Raw genomic sequence first — 9,657 nt, forward strand, 5'->3', positions numbered from 1 at the left:
TGTTTGAGTAAGCCCCACTGAATACGCTGGGACTTGCTTCTGAATAAATAAACTTAGGATTGCACTATAAATATCTTTACAGTTTGTGTAAATAATAAATATATTTGATAGTCATGCTTATATAAATATTTCTTCATTTATCATATTTTTGGTTTTTGGTTAGGAATCCTGACTGGTTGTGAGATGCTTAGTTTTCTGCCTTACTCATAGGAATCTTGTTGTGGTTGGTATGGTATTACATTTAGGAAAGTGTTACTGCCTTCTGTGGTTTTTTTTCCTATTTGCATTTCACTTATCTTTAACCTCACTCTGTTACAGCCATAGAAGCAACAGCAGCATATGCAAGATAATTAACTCCCATTAGTGATAAGAACAAGAATTTATAATTATTATTTCAATTAAAACAAGAGGCTTATCAATACTTTGAAGAGGACCAGATATTTATTTTGTTTCTGAGCCCAGGACTGGGTCTTTCATGATGCCCGGTGTGTGTGGGGGAGCAGGAGAGTAGTCGATAAGACAGACATCCTGGCATTGGTAATCTAATTAGCAAGGTATGTGTGGGGTTGTTGCACACTTCCAGGCCCAGTTTCATTTTGAGTATGGAGGTGGAACCTGTGTAGATGTGGTTGAGAAATTTTGAGTTAAGCAAAGCTCTGCTTTTATAAAACCTAAGAAACATACAGATACTTTGAATGTCTGAGTGCCTGCACCAGTGGAATACTGGAGGAACTTGTAAAACTTGCTGCAACAGTATTTAGAACTGAGCATGTGGTGTGAAAGACTCCTTTTCCTAACATTTTGGCTTGTTTTTCTCCACCCACCACATCTCTGAAATATATTGTATATGTAATGGTTAACCGTGCTGCTGCCCTGACTTACTTTATGTTTGTTGCTATTTTGTGTTTTTATTATGTTTTTATATTGATTGTGTATTTTTATTGTTTTTATTATATTTGTAAGCTGTGCTGAGCTCTCTTTTTAACAGCAAAAGGGCAGATTATAAATTCTCTTAATCAATAAATAAATACTCCATAGTGTTGGAAACTAGAGTCTAGGCGTTTAAGGCTGAAAATGTTGCTTTTAAAAAAAGATTTCTCACATCTTTCCCCAGTTTTTGGTGGCAATTCCTAGGCACAAAAACAAAACAACTGGACAATCCAAATATTAATATGCAAATATTTGCATAATATGCAAATTAACCTGCCCGGATTTGTGGAACTGGAATATGGCAACCCTATCCTTACGCCCTCCAAGACAATGATCAGAAAGCCTCATGGCCACACAGACCTGCTTCCAAAAGCCTCCTATGGGGCAGGGAGAGTCAGATGCTGGTGAGGCGAGGATCCTGCTCAAACTAATTCATGTAATATCCTTGGTGGCTGAGGGCGGCTGGAGGTAGGTAAGATGATGGTGCAAGGGAAGCAGTGAGGTAAACAAGTTTCACATCTTCACCCTGGATTTCATGCCTTACCTTAGCTGACGTCAATGGAAGGAATTCCCTAGGAATCAGGACTTCCTGTTCCTCCTCTCTCCTGAAAGGGAATGTTTATTAGGCTTCATTGCAGTATTAGGAAAGGCAGCCATCTTAAGAATAAGAATTACCCCCCCTTCCCAAGAACACACTGAGGAATTATGGGGAGAGCATGAATTTGCCCTTGGATGGGAGCTGGACATAATGACATAACTGGAGCCCGGCTGCATCAGACCAAGGATCCATCTAAGGCAGCAGCTGGTTCTCTTGAGAGATCTCTCTTCCATGAATTTCTCTCTTCCCTCTTTAAAGCCATTGCCATCTGTTCCATTAGTGACACAATGTCGCAAGAAGCACTTTCAGTGGTTTGCTCCGCACCTATTGCTACTGAATGACTGACAATTTCACTGTGACGAGAAAGAAGAGTCAAGGTTCCTGTCCTTGGTGTTCAGAGTTTGGGACAGGGGTGGGGTGACTCCTCCAGCCTGAGGGTCTCATTCCCATATGGGGGACTTTTGGGGGCTGCACGCCAGTGGTGGGAGGGCAGGAAGAGAGGCAAAAGTGGGCTGACCTACAGATGTGACTGATTGCAGACAGAGTAGGCTACATTCCAGCCATGGTAGAGGCTTCCATGTACACATCACATGTCTCCATCCAAACAAGGAAGAGACCACATCCCAGCCAGGCGAAAACTCTTGGGTAGGGGGGCAGAGCAGGGCCAGTGTGGGGTTTGGCTTGGGGAGATGGGCATGGCCTGGGAATGAGTGTCATGTGAGGAGAGTCCTGAGGGTCTGAGGTTTCCCACCCTTGACTTGGTTTTTCTAAACTATGAAGGCCCAAGCCCTCTTGCCCACTCCTTTTAGGGGATGCTGGTCTAATCCCCTGATCCTTCCCGTTGTCCTTCAGCTGAGAATACGGTACCTCACTGATCCTGAAGAAGAGTCCCACTCCTCATCAGTCAGGCTGCTGACGTCATCGAGGGTGTCATCTTCCTGTGAATCCTGTGAAGTATTTATAAAGAGAGTACAAGCTATGAAACCACTTGAAAGCCAGTTCCTTCCCCTGATGCAAGTTGGAGAGTGAAAACACAGGTTTGGAATCCAACAGGTCAGAAGGTAACAAGTTGGGGAGAGATTGAAGCAGAAGAGAAAACTGGTGGGCAGGGAATGGATTAAGCCGGGGTGACAATCCCCCTGGGTTGAAAATGCTGCTTATGAATGCCAGGTCGGTGAATGGTAAAACAGCCATTCAGGATCTGATACTGGATGAGCACGCCAACCTGACTTGTATTACAGAGACCTGGTTGGATGAAGATGAGGGGGTTAATCTCTCTCAACTTTGCCCACCAGGTTTCTCTGTACAGCAGCAGGCAAGACCTGGGGGGCGGGGAGGTGGAGTCACAGTGGTCTTTAGTGACACTGTTGGGTCCAAATCTAAGCTCCCTCCCCTTCCAGGAAGGGCGAGCTAGTGCACCCCTCAGCCCTGAATAGGAGGGTGAGTTTGACAATTCAATTTACCTGTCAGTGGTCCAGCTAGACATCAACATAAAACAACACACAAACTGCTTGATCAAGAAGGGGTCTCTAAACTGCACAGACAGCAGTCTGACAGGGTAGAGAGCACCGTTTATTAATTGAAGCATCATTTAAATAGGTTTCATAAGCAAAACAAAGTGTAATATTATTAAAATCATAACAAAGGGAATACAGTATTACAGAGATAAAGCAAGCGCATCTTCTTATCCTTGTTACATTTCTCATAATTCTTAAAAAGCGAGGAATTGATAAAGAGTTTATACACTTGTCAATCTAAGAAAACTTATTTTGAGATAAGGACTAAGGAAAGGCGAGAAAAGAATTTAGATTGACACCAAAAGTGATAAAGATGTTTCTGGTATGCCTGTGAAAGTTACCCACTCAGCAGTGTGACATAAATCTTATAGATACAATGTCTAATAAGGTACTTTGAGAATACTTCTCGCTTTGTGCTGAATTAGCTACAATGTGCAGGATGTGTATAGTGAAACAAGACAGAAAGAAATAGCAACAATTCAGAGGGGATACACTTTATCTCTTTTTCCAAGATGTTACAGCCTTTCAGGCGCCTCTGGGTGTTCTTCTCTCATGAGAGAAGAAGCGAAAGTTAGAGTCTTATGTCCCCCACCCTCTCTACGTTCCATGATTCATTGCAGCACTAGCTCTGGCAATAATGTAGTGTTTCTTGACAACTCTTGACAACTCTTGGGGCCTAGAATATAAAATATTTCCTAACAACACCATTCCCCTGACCAGGTGCCCTATCCCACAGTCTTCAGGGTTCGAGTGTGTGTATCTGAAGTTGGGTGGCCAGGACAGAATAGGGATTCTGTTGGTGTACCGCCCACCTCGCTACTCAACAGTCTCCCTTCCTGAGCTAGCCGGAGTGGTCTTGGGGTTGGGGTTGGAATCACCTAGGTTTGTTGTACTGGGGGACTTCAACATCCATGCCGAGACCTCTCTGGCAGGAGTGGCTCAGGACTTCATGGCCTCCATGACAACCATGGGTCTGTCCCAAGTAATATCTGGTTCCACTCATGCTGCTGGCCACACTCTGGACCGTGTGTTCTGTGCTGGATGGGATGATGGTGATCTTGGTGTGCAGGAACTCTCTGTAGTTCCGTTGTCATGGACAGATCACTACCTGGTTGGGTTTAGACTCACTGGGACTCAAAACCTCTGCAGGGGTGGGGGACCGATTAGGATGGTCCGCCCCAGGAGGCTGATGGATCCGGATGGTTTCCTGAGAGCTCTTGGGGTTTTTCCTGTCACCTTGGCAGGCGATTCTGTCAAAGCTCTGGCTGACCTTTGGAATGGGGAAATGGCCAGGGCAGTGGACATGATTGCTCCTGAGCGTCCCCTCTCATGGAATGGAGCCAAACCAGTCCCCTGGTTTTCCAGGGAGCTGATGGTGATGAAACAAATGAGACGGAGACTAGAGCGACGTTGGTGGAAGACTCGGAGCGAGTCTGACCGATCACGGTCTAGAGCATACTTGAAGGCCTACTCCGTGGCAGTGCGGGCAGCAAAGAAATTATTCTTTTCAGCCACCATTGAGTCTGCGGGGAGCCGACCAGCGGAGCTGTTTCGAGCGGTCAGGGGTCTCTTACATTCTGGCCCCCGAGAGGGTAATATAGACCACTCATCAGCCCGCTGTCAAGAATTTACACGGCACTTCGCAGACAAAATCGTTCAGATTCGTTCCAACTTGGATGCTACAGTTGATACAGGTTCAGTGGATGTAACTATGGCTCCTGCTTGTCCAATAATAATGGATTCCTTTCAACTTGTACAACCCGAGGATGTGGACAGGACAGCCCACCACATGTCTGCTAGACCCTTGCCCTTCCTGGCTTATTAAAAGTGCCAGAGGGGGCCTGGCCGAGTGGGTGAAGGAAGTGGTCAATGCCTCCCTACATCAAGGCAGAGTTCCAATGTGCCTAAAGGAGGCAGTTGTAAGGCCTTTGCGGAAAAAGCCCTCCCTGGACCCCTCTATTATGGATAATTATCGGCCAGTGTCTAATATCCCATTTTTGGGCAAGGTAATAGAGCGTGTGGTGGCCTCCCAACTACAGGGATTCCTGGATGAAACGGATTATCTAGATCCATTTCAGTCTGGTTTCAGACCTGGTTATAGGACGGAGATGGCTTTGGTTGCCTTGGTAGATGACCTACGCAGAGAACTGGACAGGGGGAGTGTGTCCCTGTTGGTTCTGTTGGACCTCTCAGCGGCTTTTGATACCATTGACCATGGTATCCTTCTGGGTCGCCTTGCTGGGATGGGACTTGGGGGCACCGTTTTACGGTGGCTCTGTTCCTTCCTGGAGGGGCGAACCCAGAAGGTGGTGCTGGGGGATTCCTGTTCGACTCCCTGGCTGTTGGCCTGTGGGGTCCCTCAGGGTTCAGTTTTGCCCCCATGTAAACCGCTGGGAGAGGTTGTCCGGAGGTTTGGGTTTCAGTGCCATCAGTATGCAGATGACACCCAACTCTACTTCTCCTTTCCACCTAATTCCAAGGAAACTGTCTCAGTTCTAAACCAGTGTCTGTCAGCTGTGGTGGACTGGATGAGGGTGAACAAGCTGAAGCTTAATCCAGACAAGACAGAGGTGCTCCTGGTCAGTCAAAAGGCGGATCAGGGAATAGGGGTTCAGCCTGTGCTGGATGAGGTTACACTCCCCCTGAAAAAGCAGGTTTGCAGTTTGGGTGTGCTCCTGGACTCAGCCTTAAACCTGGAAGCCCAGGTTTCTGCGGTAGCCAGGAATGCTTTTGCACAGTTAAGATTAGTGCACCAACTGCGCCCGTTCCTGGAGTCATCTGATCTGGCCATGGTGACACATGCCTTAGTTACATCCCGCTTAGACTACTGTAATGCGCTCTACATGGGGCTGCCTCTGAAGACTGTTCGGAAACTTCAGCTGGTGCAACGAGCTGCAGCCAGAATGTTAACTGGGGCTGGTTACAGGGATCATTCAACTCCCCTACTGCAACAGCTCCACTGGCTGCTAGTCTGTTTCCGGACACAATTCAAAGTGCTGGTTATGACCTATAAAGCCCTATACGGCTTAGGTCCAGGCTATTTGTCAGACCATATCTCCCTATATGAACCTGCCCGGGCCCTGAGATCTTTAGGAGAGACCCTTCTCACGATCCCAATACCTTTACAAGTGTGACTGGTGGGGACACGAGACAGGGCCTTTTCAGTGGCTGCCCCTAGGTTCTGGAACTCCCTCCCTAGGGAGGCAAGAATGGCCTCCTCCGTGCAGTTCTTCTGCCGACAGCTCAAGACTTTTTTCTTCCGGCAGGCCTTTGGAACTGAAGGCTTTAAGGGTAGTGACTGAAGAGGGTGCTGTATATTATTGTTTTAATTGTATGCTCCTAAATTGGGTTGCAGTATTTTAATTGTATATCTATTTGGTTTTAACATCATAATAGTTTAATCCTGTTTTAATGCTGATTTTATATGTTTATATGTTTTATATGTTTATACGTTCTTAATGATGTGTACTTATTTTTATCTGGAAGCCGCCTTGAGTTCCAGTTTGGAAAAAGGGCAGGGTATAAATAAAGATAATAATAATAATAATAATAATAATAATAATAATAATAATAATAATAATAATAATAATAATAATAAAGTTCCTTTTCCCATCTGGTGGCTATCTACTGCAAATTGACCCCCTCAGATCATGCTTTGCAGCCAAAAAATGTAACTGTGAACAATGTCTACTTGCACAGGTCATGTGCATTTGAGTGCCACATCTCTTATCTCATCCCACCAGCCACCCCGCAGACTGCTGTGGAATGCGAGGGGAATGTCCCTTTCATGTAGCGGCAGCCTTAAAATCCAGTCCTTACCAATGAGCTGGGCAAATCCTCCACATCATAAGCGCCCTGCCTTGGTATATCATAGCTGTTGCTCCATCGCTGCAGGGCACTGAGAAGAAAAAGAACCTTAACTGTGCAAGAACATAAAACTATAAGAAGAGTTTTATGTGAACCCCAGAAGATGGTTAAACAATGTGTCAAGAAGACCTGTTTTGAGTTGTCTGTCCTGCACCTGCTGCCAATGAACTTCACTGAGGGCCAAACTGGACATGATGCTAAGCGTATCATTGCACTTAACATGCCCTTCAAATAAAAGGAAAATAGCAGGAACTGGGGAGAGGTGGAAGATTGCTGGGGTGATGGCAGGTGGGGAGGGGGAATATCATTCCTTTCTGCCCCTGGTGGAGTTGGACAAAAATCACTCATCCAAAGCAGCTCTTTGCACTGGGAAAGAAACTCTTTGGGGACCCAGGTTGGGGTTTTTCTCCCAATGTAGTTTTGCAGGGGCAATTTTCACCCAGAGGGGTTGCTGCGTTAGGAGGTTTCAGCAAAAATAATAGTCTCATCTCACCTTAAAGACTAACAAATTTCCTGAGATGTGTTTCTAGTCCACAATTGTGATATAATATGCTTAAGTCATAACAAGGATATTAGTCATTAAAATCTCACTTTTTAAAGTGTCCATTATATTTATGCCACATTTGCTTTGGCCCTAAGTGACCTATTTCCAACCAACTTCACCGAAAAATCTCTTGAGAGAAAAAATAGACAAGTTTCCTGTGAAAGGGAATCAGATTTTGTATAGAATAAAACTACTGCCCATTGATCTCAGGGTACAGGCAGAATGATATGGGCTCAGACACTCCTTTAAATAGCCTGATCCCAAACTGTTCGGGGTTTTAAAGGTAATAACCAGTCCCTTGAAACACACCGGGAACCAGTACAGCAGAGACAAGATTGGAGTAATGTGCTTTGACCGTCTCTCATTCACCAGTAGGTGGGCAGCAGCCTTTTGTGCCAGGTGATGTTTCCAAACCATCTCCAGAGAAAAGGGCATTATCATTGTCGCCATTGTGCCTTGGCTGACAAGAACATACCTTGCCAAACTGGGAGTGGATTCGATGTCCTCCCTCAGGTTGCTGGACTCAGATGGGGAGTCACGATCCTCTGCTGAAGACTGTAAATGAAAGAGAAGAGCAAACATATTGAATCCCATCAATCTGAGTCACCTTCTGTTACCTTTTTTCAGAGGAGTAGTGTTAGATCGCACAATTTGGGGCCAATGTTTTCAGTGGGCCTTTGAGGTTCCAGAATAAGGACCAACCTTTTAAAATAAGGGGTGCCTCTCAAAGGAAGGCTGTGTCTGGTAAATTTACTGAAAATTCTTTTCCGCTCTTTGATGCTCATCACAGTGAGCTTTAGCCTGAGATGGGCCATTTGGAGTGGAGAGGGACACTGAAGGAGGAGATCTGAACTCTTTTCTCCTCACTGACCCCATTTCCATGGCAATTCCATTCTGAAGCCAATTCCTCCCCCTGTGGGTTTCCAGGTGTGTGCTTGCTAGCTAAAATGCCCACCTCAAGGGGGAGAGAAGCAAGAAGTAGAGGGTAAAATCAAAGTAGGGGTGGGTGGAGGAAGGATCAAGTATCTCTTCCGAACTAGTTCTCTTTCTGCAGTACTCTGGGCAGGGGTTTTTACCCACTTGTTCATGTGATATTGCAGCTGAGCCCTGAATTTTGTCAAGTCATACAAACTGCAAAACCAGCCCCCCTGCAGCATCCTCTGGCACTGGCGGGGAGGGGACAGAAATTGTTGCTTTCCTGGAGTGGACATTCTTTCATCCCTTACCGAAGCGGTCACAGACTCCTCCAGGTCACCAGTCCCCTGTCGCTCTCCCTCCTGGGTCCTGTGCTGCCCATCATCGATGAGTCCCTGTGGCTCCAGGGCACCGTGATGGGAAAGAGCCCTGCTGGATCAGAAGGAGGTGTCATGAACCTGTAATGGTCATGAGTTAGTAAAAATTTGATGACAACACTTTGGCTCCAGTAAGGGACTCTGGGAGATGGTTACAGTTAGAAAAAGACAAGCTTTGCCAATTTGTAAAGTTAAGTTTCATTTTCCAGCTGAGGACGGTTAGAAGAAGCCTTAACAAGCTGCACCTGTTTATCTTTGCTGATTAGCAAGTGCCTGGCACCCAAGGTCATCCTTGGCCTATGCAGTTGGAAAACACCGTTGGGAGGGGGGCCTGAAGGCGCGAAAATGTGAGAAACATCGAGAAGAAAGTTACATCAGTCAATTCCTGATTGGTCAATTAATCTTGGACCGTTAGGATCCTTTTCCCTTAAGTATAGGGCTAGAGACCCATAGCCTTTGTTCTCTGTTCTCTGCCTATGCTGACTGGCACCAGAGTTCCAAACCTTTTCTGCCTTATGGTTCCTGGGGTTGCTTATGGGAAGGCAACCCATGTCTGGTTCCATTGCTTTATGTTGAACATCTATCTCTCTTAGGAGAGGTGCCACGCAACCAACTACCTCGTATGTAAGTAGTTAGGTGAGTTAGTTTGTTATTTTCTTGTTGTGTGTATGAATTCTCTTGTAAGAACCTAAACCCCTGTTGGGTGAATGGTCTTAAAGGATTACTTGCTGCTATATGATATGTGCACTTATATATTTTAATAAAGCTACTTCTATTTAACCTGGTGTGTTCATTTGAGAGAAGGGGTGGTTCTGAATTCAGTGTTTTGACCCAATCTCAGTCACTCACTACCAAAGAGGGTTAAGAAGTTAAAAGCTTGGATTTTAAGTGTTAAACCAGAGGTGCCTG

Source organism: Rhineura floridana, chromosome 2 (genome assembly GCF_030035675.1).
Source record: "Rhineura floridana isolate rRhiFlo1 chromosome 2, rRhiFlo1.hap2, whole genome shotgun sequence".
NCBI classification, from domain to species: Eukaryota; Metazoa; Chordata; class Lepidosauria; order Squamata; family Rhineuridae; genus Rhineura; species Rhineura floridana.